This window comes from Heterodontus francisci, chromosome 22 (assembly GCF_036365525.1).
Source record: "Heterodontus francisci isolate sHetFra1 chromosome 22, sHetFra1.hap1, whole genome shotgun sequence".
In the NCBI taxonomy this organism is placed as follows: domain Eukaryota; kingdom Metazoa; phylum Chordata; class Chondrichthyes; order Heterodontiformes; family Heterodontidae; genus Heterodontus; species Heterodontus francisci.
This window is the reverse complement of record NC_090392.1, coordinates 25,869,114-25,882,845: the sequence shown is the minus strand read 5'-3', so window position 1 is coordinate 25,882,845 and position 13,732 is coordinate 25,869,114.

The window sequence follows — 13,732 nt, the reverse complement described above, 5'->3', positions numbered from 1 at the left end:
GAGAGTGTCACAGAATGTCAGAAAGTTTCACAGAGTTTAAGCGAGTGTCAGAGAGTTACAGAGAGATTCAGACAGTGTCTGAGAGTGTCAGAATGTGTCTGCGAGTATCAGAGAGTGTCAGAGAGAGTCAGAGAGTGTCAGAGACTGTCAGTGAGTGTCAGAGAGTGTCGAAGAGTTTCAGAGAGAGTCAGAGAGTGTCAGAGTGTGTCGGAGTGTGTCTGAGAGTGTCAGAGAGTTTCTGAGAGTTTCACAGAGTGTCAGAGAGTGTCAGAATGTGTCAGCGAGTATCAGAGAGTGTCAGAGAGAGTCAGAGAGTGTCAGAGAGTGTCAGAGAATTTCAGAGTGTCAGAGAGTGTCAGAGATTGTCTGAGAGATGCAGAGAGTGTCAGAGAGTGTCAGAGAGTTTCAGTGAGTGTCAGAGGGTTTCTGAGAGTTTGTGAGTTTGTCAGAGAGTGTCAGAGACTGTCAGCGAATTTCAGAGAGTGTCACAGAGTTTCAGAGAGTTTCAGAGAGTGTCAGAGAATTTCAGAGAGTGTCACAGTGTGTCAGAGAGTGTTAGAGAGTGTCAGAGAGTCTCAGAGAGTTTCTGAGTGTTTCTGAGAGTGTCAGAGAGTTTCAGAAATTTGCAGAGAGCTTCAGAGAGTGTCTCAGAGTGTCAGAAAATTTCAGATAGTGTCAGAGAGTTTCAGAGAGTGTAACAGAGTGCCAGAGAGTGTCAGAGAGTATCAGAGAGTGTCAGAGAGAGTCAGAGAGTGTCACAGAGTGTCCGAGAGATTCAAAAAGTGTCAGATAGTGTCAGAGAGTTTCAGAAAGTGTCAGAGAGTGTCGGAGAGTGTCTGAGAGTGTCAGAGAGTGTCACAGAGTGTCAGAAAGTTTCACAGAGTTTCAGAGAGTGTCAGAGAGTTACAGAGAGATTCAGACAGTGTCTGAGAGTGTCAGAATGTGTCTGCGAGTATCAGAGAGTGTCAGAGAGAGTCAGAGAGTGTCAGAGACTGTCAGTGAGTTTCAGAGAGTGTCGAAGAGATTCAGAGAGAGTCAGAGAGTGTCAGAGTGTGTCGGAGTGTGTCTGAGAGTGTCAGAGAGTTTCTGAGAGTGTCACAGAGTGTCAGAGAGTGTCAGAATGTGTCAGCGAGTATCAGAGAGTGTCAGAGAGAGTCAGAGAGTGTCAGAGAGGGTCAGAAATTTTCAGAGAGTGTCAGAGAGTGTCAGAGATTGTCTGAGAGATTCAGAGAGTGTCAGAGAGTGTCAGAGAGTTTCAGTGAGTGTCAGAGAGTTTCTGAGAGTTTGTGAGTTTGTCAGAGTGTCACAGATTGTCAGCGAATGTCAGAGAGTGTCACAGAGTGTCAGAGAGTGTCAGAATGTGTCAGCGAGTATCAGAGAGTGTCAGAGAGAGTCAGAGAGTGTCAGAGAGGGTCAGAAATTTTCAGAGAGTGTCAGAGAGTGTCAGAGATTGTCTGAGAGATTCAGAGAGTGTCAGAGAGTGTCAGAGAGTTTCAGTGAGTGTCAGAGAGTTTCTGAGAGTTTGTGAGTTTGTCAGAGTGTCACAGATTGTCAGCGAATGTCAGAGAGTGTCACAGAGTGTCAGAGAGTGTCAGAGAGTGTCAGAGAGTTTCAGAGAGTTTCTGAGTGTTTCTGAGAGTGTCAGAAAGTTTCAGAAAGTTTCAGAGAGCTTCAGAGAGTTTCAGAGAGTGTCAGAGAGTGTCAGAGAATTTCAGAGAGTGTCACAGAGTGTCAGAGAGTGTCAGAGAGTGTCAGAGAGTTTCAGCTAGTGTCAGAATGTATCAGCGAGTATCAGATAGTGTCACAGAGAGTCAGAGAGTGTCAGAGAGTGTCAGAAATTTTCAGAGAGTGTCACAGAGTGTCAGAGAGTGTCAGAATGTGTCAGCGAGTATCAGAGAGTGTCAGAGAGAGTCAGAGAGTGTCAGAGAGTGTCAGAGAATTTCAGAGAGTGTCAGAGAGTGTCAGAGATTGTCTGAGAGATGCAGAGAGTGTCAGAGAGTGTCAGAGAGTTTCAGTGAGTGTCAGAGGGTTTCTGAGAGTTTGTGAGTTTGTCAGAGAGTGTCAGAGACTGTCAGCGAATTTCAGAGAGTGTCACAGAGTTTCAGAGAGTTTCAGAGAGTGTCAGAGAATTTCAGAGAGTGTCACAGTGTGTCAGAGAGTGTTAGAGAGTGTCAGAGAGTCTCAGAGAGTTTCTGAGTGTTTCTGAGAGTGTCACAGAGTTTCAGAAATTTGCAGAGAGCTTCAGAGAGTGTCTCAGAGTGTCAGAAAATTTCAGATAGTGTCAGAGAGTTTCAGAGAGTGTCACAGAGTGCCAGAGAGTGTCAGAGAGTATCAGAGAGTGTCAGAGAGAGTCAGAGAGTGTCACAGAGTGTCCGAGAGATTCAAAAAGTGTCAGATAGTGTCAGAGAGTTTCAGAAAGTGTCAGAGAGTGTCGGAGAGTGTCTGAGAGTGTCAGAGAGTGTCACAGAGTGTCAGAAAGTTTCACAGAGTTTCAGAGAGTGTCAGAGAGTTACAGAGAGATTCAGACAGTGTCTGAGAGTGTCAGAATGTGTCTGCGAGTATCAGAGAGTGTCAGAGAGAGTCAGAGAGTGTCAGAGACTGTCAGTGAGTTTCAGAGAGTGTCGAAGAGATTCAGAGAGAGTCAGAGAGTGTCAGAGTGTGTCGGAGTGTGTCTGAGAGTGTCAGAGAGTTTCTGAGAGTGTCACAGAGTGTCAGAGAGTGTCAGAATGTGTCAGCGAGTATCAAAGAGTGTCAGAGAGAGTCAGAGAGTGTCAGAGAGGGTCAGAAATTTTCAGAGAGTGTCAGAGAGTGTCAGAGATTGTCTGAGAGATTCAGAGAGTGTCAGAGAGTGTCAGAGAGTTTCAGTGAGTGTCAGAGAGTTTCTGAGAGTTTGTGAGTTTGTCAGAGTGTCACAGATTGTCAGCGAATGTCAGAGAGTGTCACAGAGTGTCAGAGAGTGTCAGAGAGTGTCAGAGAGTTTCAGAGAGTTTCTGAGTGTTTCTGAGAGTGTCAGAAAGTTTCAGAAAGTTTCAGAGAGCTTCAGAGAGTTTCAGAGAGTGTCAGAGAGTGTCAGAGAATTTCAGAGAGTGTCACAGAGTGTCAGAGAGTGTCAGAGAGTGTCAGAGAGTTTCAGCTAGTGTCAGAATGTATCAGCGAGTATCAGATAGTGTCACAGAGAGTCAGAGAGTGTCAGAGAGTGTCAGAAATTTTCAGAGAGTGTCACAGAGTGTCAGAGAGTGTCAGAATGTGTCAGCGAGTATCAGAGAGTGTCAGAGAGAGTCAGAGAGTGTCAGAGAGTTTCTGAGAGTTTGTGAGTTTGTCAGAGTGTCAGAGATTGTCAGCGAATGTCAGAGTGTCACAGAGTTTCAGAGAGTTTCAGAGAGTGTCAGAGAATTTCAGAGAGTGTAACAGAGTGTCAGAGAGTGTCAGAGAGTGTCAGAGAGTTTCAGAGAGTTTCTGAGTGTTTCTGAGAGTGTCAGAGAGTTTCAGAAAGTTTCAGAGAGCTTCAGAGAGTTTCAGAGAGTTTCAGAGAGTGTCAGAGAATTTCAGAGAATGTCACAGAGTGTCAGAGAGTGTCAGAGAGTGTCAGAGAGTGTCAGAGAGTTTCAGAGAGTTTCTGAGAGTGTCAGAGAGTTTCAAAAAGTTTCAGAGAACTTCAGAGAGTTTCAGAGAGTGTCAGAAAATTTCAGATAGTGTCAGAGAGTTTCAGAGAGTGTCACAGAGTGCCAGAGAGATTCAGAGAGATTCAGATAGTGTCAGAGAGTTTCAGAGAGTGTCACAGAGTGCCAGAGAGTTTCAGAGAGATTCAGAGAGTGTCAGAGAGTATCAAAGAGTGTCAGAGAGTGTCCGAGAGATTCAGATAGTGTCAGATAGTGTCAGAGAGTTTCAGAAAGTGTCAGAGAGTGTCGGAGAGTGTCTGAGAGTGTCAGAGAGTGTCAGAGAGTGTCCCAGAGTGTCAGAAAGTTTCAGAGAGTTTCAGAGAGTGTCAGAGAGATTCAGACAGTGTCTGAAAGTGTCAGAATGTGTCTGCGAGTAACAGAGAGTGTCAGAGAGAGTCAGAGAGTGTCAGAGACTGTCAGTGAGTGTCAGAGACTGTCGAAGAGTTTCAGAGAGAGTCAGAGAGTGTCAGACTGTGTCGGAGTGTGTCTGAGAGTGTCAGAGAGTTTCTGAGAGTGTCACAGAGTGTCAGAGAGTGTCACAGAGAGTCAGAGAGTGTCAGAGAGTGTCAGAAATTTTCAGAGAGTGTCAGAGAGTGTCAGAGATTGTCTGAGAGATTCAGAGAGTGTCAGAGAGTGTCAGAGAATTTCAGTGAGTGTCAGAGAGTTTCTGAGAGTTTGTGAGTTTGTCAGAGAGTGTCAGAGATTGTCAGCGAATTTCAGAGATTGTCACAGAGTTTCAGAGAGTTTCAGAGAGTGTCAGAGAATTTCAGAGAGTGTCACAGAGTGTCAGAGAGTGTCAGAGAGTGTCAGAGAGTTTCAGAGAGTTTCTGAGAGTGTCAGAGAGTTTCAGAAAGTTTCAGAGAAATTCAGAGAGTTTCAGAGAGTGTCACAAAATTTCAGATAGTGTCAGAGAGTTTCAGAGAGTGTCACAGAGTGCCAGAGAGTTTCAGAGAGATTCAGAGAGTGTCAGAGAGTATCAGAGAGTGTCAGAGAGAGTCAGAGAGTGTCAGAGAGTGTCCGAGAGATTCAGAAAGTGTCAGATAGTGTCAGAGAGTTTCAGAAAGTGTCAGAGAGTGTCAGAGAGTGTCTGAGAGTGTCAGACAGTGTCAGAGAGTGTCACAGAGTGTCAGAGAGTGTCGAAGAGTTTCAGAGAGATTCAGACAGTGTCTGAGAGTGTCAGAGAGTTTCAGAGACTGTCAAAGAGTGTCTGAGAGATACAGCGAGTGTCAGAGAGTGTCAGATAGTTTCAGAGAGTGTCAGAGAGTTTCAGAGAGTGTCTGAGAGTGTCTGAGAGTGTCAGAGACTGTCAGAGAGTGTCTGAGAGATACAGCGAGTGTCAGAGAGTGTCAGATAGTTTCAGAGAGTGTCAGAGAGTTTCAGAGAGTGTCTGAGAGTGTCTGAGAGTGTCAGAGACTGTCAGAGAGTGTCTGAGAGATACAGCGAGTGTCAGAGAGTGTCAGAGAGTTTCAGAGAGTGTCAGAGATTGTCAGAATGTGTCAGCGAGTATCAGAGAGTGTCAGAGAGAGTCAGAGAGTGTCAGAGAGTGTCGAAGAGTTTCAGAGAGTGTCAGAGAGTGTCGGACAGTATCAGAGAGGGCCAGAGAGAGTCCCAGAGAGTTTCTGAGAGTTTCAGAAAGTGTCAGTGAGTATCAGAGAGTGTCAGAGAGAGTCATAGAGTGTCAGAGAGTGTCGAAGAGTTTCAGAGAGAGTCAGAGAGTGTCTGAGAGATACAGCGAGTGTCAGAGAGTGTCAGATAGTTTCAGAGAGTGTCAGAGAGTTTCAGAGAGTGTCTGAGAGTGTCAGAGACTGTCAGAGAGTGTCAGAATGTGTCAGTGAGTATCAGAGAGTGTCAGAGAGAGTCAGAGAGTGTCAGAGAGTGTCGAAGAGTTTCAGAGAGAGTCAGAGAGTGTCGGAGAGTATGAGAGAGGGCCAGAGAGAGTCAGAGAGTGGCAGAGAGTTTCAGAAAGTGTCAGAGAGTGTCAGAGAGTGTCTGAGAGTGTCAGAGAGTGTCAGAGAGTGTCACAGAGTGTCAGAGAGTGTTGAAGATTTTCAGAGAGATTCAGACAGTGGCTGAGAGTGTCAGAGAGTTTCAGAGTGTCAGAGACTTTCAGAGAGTGTCTGAGAGATACAGCGAGTGTCAGAGAGTGTCAGATAGTTTCAGAGAGTGTCAGAGAGTGTCAGAGAGTTTCAGAGAGTGTCTGAGAGTGTCAGAGACTGTCAGAGAGTGTCTGAGAGATACAGCGAGTGTCAGAGAGTGTCAGATAGTTTCAGAGAGTGTCAGTGAGTTTCAGAGAGTGTCAGAGAGTGTCAGAATGTGTCAGCGAGTATCAGAGAGTGTCAGAGAGAGTCAGAGAGTGTCAGAGAGTGGCGAGGAGTTTCAGAGAGAGTCAGAGAGTGTCGGAGAGTATCAGAGAGGGCCAGAGAGAGTCAGAGAGTGGCAGAGAGTGTCAGAGAGTGTCAGAAAGATTCATAAAGTGTCAGAGAGTGTCAGAGAGTTTCAGTAAGTGTCAGAGAGTGCCAGAGAGCTTCACGGAGTTTCAGAGAGTGTCTGAGAGTGTCAGAGAGTGTCTGAGAGTGTCAGAGAGTGTCAGAGAGTTTCAGAGAGTTTCAGAGAGTGCCAGAGAGCTTCAAGGAGATTCAGAGAGTGTCAGAGAGTGTCAGAGAGTTTCAGAGACTGTCAGAGACTGTCTGAGAGATACAGCGAGTGTTAGAGAGTGTCAGATAGTTTCAGAGAGTGTCAGAGAGTTTCAGAGAGTGTCTGAGATTGTCAGAGAGTGTCAGAGAGTTTCGGAGAGATTGTGAGTTTGTCAGAGAGTGTCAGAGATTGTCAGCGAATTTCAGAGAGTGTCACAGAGTGTCAGAGAGTGTCAGAGAGTTTCAGAGAGTGTCAGAGAATTTCGGAGAGTGTCAGAGAGTTTGAGAAAGTTTCAGAGAGCTTCAGAGAGTTTCAGAGAGTGTCAGAAAATTTCAGCTAGTGTCAGAGAATTTCAGAGAGTGTCACAGAGCGTCAGAGAGTTTCAGAGAGCTTCCTGGAGTGTCAGAGAGCGTCAGAGATTGTCCGACAGTTTCAGAGAGTTTCAGAGAGTGTCAGAGAGTTTCAGAGAGAGTCAGACAGTGTCTGAGAGTGTCAAAGAGTGTCAAAGAGTTTCAGAGAGTGTCAGAGAGTTTCAGAGAGTGTCAGAGAGTTTCAGAGACTTTCTGAGAGTTTCAGAGAGTGCCAGAGAGTATCTGAGAGTTTCTGAGTGTGTCGGAGTGTGTCTGAGAGCGTCAGAGTGTTTCTGAGAGTGTCACAGAGTGTCAGAGAGTTTCAGAGATTTTCAGAGAGTTTCAGAGATGTTCAGAGAGTGTCAGAGAGTGTCAGAAAGTTTCAGAGAGAGTCAGAGAGTGTCAGGGAGTTACAGAGAAATTCAGAGAGTGTCACAGATTGTCAGAGAGTGTCAGAGAGTGTCACAGAGTGTCAGAGACTTTCAGAGAGATTCAGAGAGTGTCAGAGAGTGTCAGAGAGTGTCTGAGAGTGTCACAGAGTTGCAGAGTGTGTCAGAGAGTTTCTGAGAGTTTCATAAAGTGTCAGATAGTGTCAGAGAGTTTCAGAAAGAGTCAGAGAGTGTCAGGGAGTGTCTGAGAGTGTCAGAGAGTGTCAGAGGGTCTGAGAGAGTGTCACAGAGTTTCAGAGAGAGTCAGAGAGTGCCAGAAAGTTTCAGAGAGTGTCGCAGAGTGCCAGTGAGCTTCAGAGCTATTCAGAGGGTGTCAGAGAGCTTCAGAGAGTTTCAGAGATTTTCAGAGATCTTCAGAGAGAGTCAGAGAGCTTCAGAGAGTTTCAGAGAGTGTCAGAGAGTGTCAGTGAGAGTCAGAGAGTTTCTGAGAGTGTCAGAGAGTGTCAGAGAGTCTCAGAGAGTTTCAGAAAGTGTCAGAGAGTTTCAGAGAGTTTCAGAAAATTTCTGAGCGTGTCAGAGAGTCCCAGAGAGTTTCTGAGAGTTTCTGAGTGTGTCGGAGTGTGTCAGAGAGTGTCAGAGAGTGTCTGAGAGTGTCAGAGAGTGTCAGAGAGTGTCACAGAGTGTCAGAGAGTGTTGAAGAGTTTCAGAGAGATTCAGACAGTGTCTGAGAGTGTCAGAGAGTTTCAGAGAGTGTCAGAGACTTTCAGAGAGTGTCTGAGAGATACAGCGAGTTTCAGATAGTTTCAGAGAGTGTCAGAGAGTGTCAGAGAGTTTCAGAGAGTGTCTGAGAGTGTCAGAGACTGTCAGAGAGTGTCTGAGAGATACAGCGATTGTCAGAGAGTGTCAGATAGTTTCAGAGATTGTCAGTGAGTTTCAGAGAGTGTCAGAGAGTGTCAGAATGTGTCAGCGAGTATCAGAGAGTGTCAGAGAGAGCCAGAGAGTGTCAGAGAGTGGCGAAGAGTTTCAGAGAGAGTCAGAGAGTGTCGGAGAGTATCAGAGAGGGCCAGAGAGAGTCAGAGAGTGGCAGAGAGTTTCGGAGAGTGTCAGAGAGTGTCAGAAAGATTCATAAAGTGTCAGAGAGTGTCAGAGAGTTTCAGTAAGTGTCAGAGAGTGTCAGAGAGTGTCTGAGAGTGTCAGAAAGTGTCTGAGAGTGTCAGAGAGTGTCAGAGAGTTTCAGAGAGTTTCAGAGAGTGCCAGAGAGCTTCAAGGAGTTTCAGAGAGTGTCAGAGAGTTACAGAGAGTGTCAGAGAGTGTCAGAATGTGTCAGTGATTATCAGAGAGTGTCAGAGAGAGTCAGAGAGTGTCAGAGAGTGTCGAAGAGTTTCAGAGAGAGTCAGAGAGTGTCGGAGAGTATCAGAGAGGGCCAGAGAGAGTCAGAGAGTGGCAGAGAGTTTCAGAAAGTGTCAGAGAGTGTCAGAGAGCGTCTGAGAGTGTCAGAGAGTGTCAGAGAGTGTCACAGAGTGTCAGAGAGTGTTGAAGAGTTTCAGAGAGATTCAGACAGTGTCTGAGAGTGTCAGAGAGTTTCAGAGAGTGTCAGAGACTTTCAGAGAGTGTCTGAGAGATACAGCGAGTGTCAGAGAGTGTCAGATAGTTTCAGAGAGTGTCAGAGAGTGTCAGAGAGTTTCAGAGAGTGTCTGAGAGTGTCAGAGACTGTCAGAGAGTGTCTGAGAGATACAGCGAGTGTCAGAGAGTGTCAGATAGTTTCAGAGAGTGTCAGTGAGTTTCAGAGAGTGTCAGAGAGTGTCAGAATGTGTCAGCGAGTATCAGAGAGTGTCAGAGAGAGTCAGAGAGTGTCAGAGAGTGGCGGAGAGTTTCAGAGAGATTCAGACAGTGTCTGAGAGTGTCAGAGAGTTTCAGAGAGTGTCAGAGACTTTCAGAGAGTGTCTGAGAGATACAGCGAGTTTCAGGTAGTTTCAGAGAGTGTCAGAGAGTGTCAGAGAGTTTCAGAGAGTGTCTGAGAGTGTCAGAGACTGTCAGAGAGTGTCTGAGAGATACAGCGAGTGTCAGAGAGTGTCAGATAGTTTCAGAGAGTGTCAGTGAGTTTCAGAGAGTGTCAGAGAGTGTCAGAATGTGTCAGCGAGTATCAGAGAGTGTCAGAGAGAGTCAGAGAGTGTCAGAGAGTGGCGAAGAGTTTCAGAGAGAGTCAGAGAGTGTCGGAGAGTATCAGAGAGGGCCAGAGAGAGTCAGAGAGTGGCAGAGAGTGTCAGAGAGTGTCAGAGAGTGTCAGAAAGATTCATAAAGTGTCAGAGAGTGTCAGAGAGTTTCAGTAAGTGTCAGAGAGTGTCAGAGAGTGTCTGAGAGTGTCAGAAAGTGTCTGAGAGTGTCAGAGAGTGTCAGAGAGTTTCAGAGAGTTTCACAGAGTGCCAGAGAGCTTCAAGGAGTTTCAGAGAGTGTCAGAGAGTTACAGAGAGTGTCAGAGAGTGTCAGAATGTGTCAGAGAGTATCAGAGAGTGTCAGAGAGAGTCAGAGAGTGTCAGAGAGTGTCGAAGAGTTTCAGAGAGAGTCAGAGAGTGTCGGAGAGTATCAGAGAGGGCCAGAGAGAGTCAGAGAGTGGCAGAGAGTTTCAGAAAGTGTCAGAGAGTGTCAGAGAGTGTCTGAGAGTGTCAGAGAGTGTCAGAGAGTGTCACAGAGTGTCAGAGAGTGTTGAAGAGTTTCAGAGAGATTCAGACAGTGGCTGAGAGTGTCAGAGAGTTTCAGAGAGTGTCAGAGACTTTCAGAGAGTGTCAGAGAGATACAGCGAGTGTCAGAGAGTGTCAGATAGTTTCAGAGAGTGTCAGAGAGTGTCAGAGAGTTTCAGAGAGTGTCTGAGAGTGTCAGAGACTGTCAGAGAGTGTCTGAGAGATACAGCGAGTGTCAGAGAGTGTCAGATAGTTTCAGAGAGTGTCAGTGAGTTTCAGAGAGTGTCAGAGAGTGTCAGAATGTGTCAGCGAGTATCAGAGAGTGTCAGAGAGAGTCAGAGAGTGTCAGAGAGTGGCGGAGAGTTTCACAGAGAGTCAGAGAGTGTCGGAGAGTATCAGAGAGGGCCAGAGAGAGTCAGAGAGTGGCAGAGAGTGTCAGAGAGTGTCAGAAAGATTCATAAAGTGTCAGAGAGTGTCAGAGAGTTTCAGTAAGTGTCAGAGAGTGCCAGAGAGCTTCAAGGAGTTTCAGAGAGTGTCTGAGAGTGTCAGAGAGTGTCTGAGAGTGTCAGAGAGTGTCAGAGAGTTTCAGAGAGTTTCAGAGAGTGCCAGAGAGCTTCAAGGAGTTTCAGAGAGTGTCAGAGAGTGTCAGAGAGTTTCAGAGAGTGTCAGAGACTGTCAGAGACTGTCTGAGAGATACAGCGAGTGTTAGAGAGTGTCAGATAGTTTCAGAGAGTGTCAGAGAGTTTCAGAGAGTGTCTGAGTTTGTCAGAGAGTGTCAGAGAGTTTCGGAGAGATTGTGAGTTTGTCAGAGAGTGTCAGAGATTGTCAGCGAATTTCAGAGAGTGTCACAGAGTGTCAGAGAGTGTCAGAGAGTTTCAGAGAGTGTCAGAGAATTTCGGAGAGTGTCAGAGAGTTTGAGAAAGTTTCAGAGAGCTTCAGAGAGTTTCAGAGAGTGTCAGAGAGTGTCAGAATGTGTCAGCGAGTATCAGAGAGTGTCAGAGAGAGTCAGAGAGTGTCAGAGAGTGGCGGAGAGTTTCAGAGAGAGTCAGAGAGTGTCGGAGAGTATCAGAGAGGGCCAGAGAGAGTCAGAGAGTGGCAGAGAGTGTCAGAGAGTGTCAGAAAGATTCATAAAGTGTCAGAGAGTGTCAGAGAGTTTCAGTAAGTGTCAGAGAGTGCCAGAGAGCTTCAAGGAGTTTCAGAGAGTGTCTGAGAGTGTCAGAGAGTGTCTGAGAGTGTCAGAGAGTGTCAGAGAGTTTCAGAGAGTTTCAGAGAGTGCCAGAGAGCTTCAAGGAGTTTCAGAGAGTGTCAGAGAGTGTCAGAGAGTTTCAGAGAGTGTCAGAGACTGTCAGAGACTGTCTGAGAGATACAGCGAGTGTTAGAGAGTGTCAGATAGTTTCAGAGAGTGTCAGAGAGTTTCAGAGAGTGTCTGAGTTTGTCAGAGAGTGTCAGAGAGTTTCGGAGAGATTGTGAGTTTGTCAGAGAGTGTCAGAGATTGTCAGCGAATTTCAGAGAGTGTCAGAGAATTTCGGAGAGTGTCAGAGAGTTTGAGAAAGTTTCAGAGAGCTTCAGAGAATTTCAGATAGTGTCAGAGAATTTCAGAGAGTGTCACAGAGCGTCAGAGAGTGTCAGAGAGCTTCCTGGAGTGTCAGAGAGCGTCAGAGATTGTCAGACAGTTTCAGAGAGTTTCAGAGAGTGTCAGAGAGTTTCAGAGAGAGTCAGACAGTGTCTGAGAGTGTCAAAGAGTGTCAAAGAGTTTCAGAGAGTGTCAGAGAGTTTCAGAGAGTGTCAGAGAGTTTCAGAGACTTTCTGAGAGTTTCAGAGAGTGCCAGAGAGTTTCTGAGAGTTTCTGAGTGTGTCGGAGTGTGTCTGAGAGCGTCAGAGTGTTTCTGAGAGTGTCACAGTGTGTCAGAGAGTTTCAGAGATTTTCAGAGAGTTTCAGAGATGTTCAGAGAGTGTCAGAGAGTGTCAGAAAGTTTCAGAGAGAGTCAGAGAGTGTCAGGGAGTTACAGAGAAATTCAGAGATTGTCAGAGATTGTCAGAGAGTGTCAGAGAGTGTCACAGAGTGTCAGAGAGTTTCAGAGAGATTCAGAGAGTGTCAGAGAGTGTCAGAGAGTGTCTGAGAGTGTCACAGAGTTGCAGAGTGTGTCAGAGAGTTTCTGAGAGTTTCATAAAGTGTCAGATAGTGTCAGAGAGTTTCAGAAAGAGTCAGAGGTTGTCAGAGAGTGTCTGAGAGTGTCAGAGAGTGTCAGAGGGTCTGAGAGAGTGTCACAGAGTTTCAGAGAGTCAGAGAGTGCCAGAAAGTTTCAGAGAGTGTCGCAGAGTGCCAGTGAGCTTCAGAGATATTCAGAGAGTGTCAGAGAGCTTCAGAGAGTTTCAGAGATTTTCAGAGATCTTCAGAGAGAGTCAGAGAGCTTCAGAGAGTTTCAGAGAGTGTCAGAGAGTGTCAGTGAAAGTCAGAGAGTTTCTGAGAGTGTCAGAGAATGTCAGAGAGTCTCAGAGAGTTTCAGAAAGTGTCAGAGAGTGTCAGAGAGTTTCAGAAAATTTCTGAGCGTGTCAGAGAGTCCCAGAGAGTTTCTGAGAGTTTCTGAGTGTGTCGGAGTGTGTCTGAGAGTGTCAGAGATTTTCTGAGAGTGTCAGCGAGTATCAGAGAGTGTCAGAGAGAGTCAGAGAGTGTTGAAGAGTTTCAGAGAGATTCAGACAGTGTCGAAGAGTTTCAGAGAGCTTCAGAGAGTTTCAGAGAGTGTCAGAAAATTTCAGATAGTGTCAGAGAATTTCAGAGAGTGTCACAGAGCGTCAGAGAGTGTCAGAGAGCTTCCTGGAGTGTCAGAGAGCGTCAGAGATTGTCAGACAGTTTCAGAGAGTTTCAGAGAGTGTCAGAGAGTTTCAGAGAGAGTCAGACAGTGTCTGAGAGTGTCAAAGAGTTTCAGAGAGTGTCAGAGAGTTTCAGAGAGTGTCAGAGAGTTTCAGAGACTTTCTGAGAGTTTCAGAGAGTGCCAGAGAGTTTCTGAGAGTTTCTGAGTGTGTCGGAGTGTGTCTGAGAGCGTCAGAGTGTTTCTGAGAGTGTCACAGAGTGTCAGAGAGTTTCAGAGATTTTCAGAGAGTTTCAGAGATGTTCAGAGAGTGTCAGAGAGTGTCAGAAAGTTTCAGAGAGAGTCAGAGAGTGTCAGGGAGTTACAGAGAAATTCAGAGAGTGTCAGAGAGTGTCAGAGAGTGTCTGAGAGTGTCACAGAGTTGCAGAGTGTGTCAGAGAGTTTCTGAGAGTTTCATAACGTGTCAGATAGTGTCAGAGAGTTTCAGAAAGAGTCAGAGAGTGTCAGAGAGTGTCTGAGAGTGTCAGAGAGTGTCAGAGGGTCTGAGAGAGTGTCACAGAGTTTCAGAGAGAGTCAGAGAGTGCCAGAAAGTTTCAGAGAGTGTCGCAGAGTGCCAGTGAGCTTCAGAGATATTCAGAGAGTGTCAGAGAGCTTCAGAGAGTTTCAGAGATTTTCAGAGATCTTCAGAGAGAGTCAGAGAGCTTCAGAGAGTTTCAGAGAGTGTCAGAGAGTGTCAGTGAGAGTCAGAGAGTTTCTGAGAGTGTCAGAGAATGTCAGAGAGTCTCAGAGAGTTTCAGAAAGTGTCAGAGAGTGTCAGAGAGTTTCAGAAAATTTCTGAGCGTGTCAGAGAGTCCCAGAGAGTTTCTGAGAGTTTCTGAGTGTGTCGGAGTGTGTCTGAGAGTGTCAGAGATTTTCTGAGAGTGTCAGCGAGTAACAGAGAGTGTCAGAGAGAGTCAGAGAGTGTTGAAGAGTTTCAGAGAGATTCAGACAGTGTCGAAGAGTTTCAGAGAGAGTCAGAGAGTGTCAGAGAGTGTCGGAGAGTATCAGAGAGTGCCAGAGAGAGTCAGAGTCAGAGAGTGTCAGAAAGATTCAGAAAGCGTCAGAGAGTGTCAGAGAGTTTCAGAAAGTGTCAGAGAGTGTCACAGAGTGTCAGAGAGTTTCAGAGAGTTTCTGAGAGTTTCTGAGAGTTTCCGAGAGTTTCAGAAAGTTTCA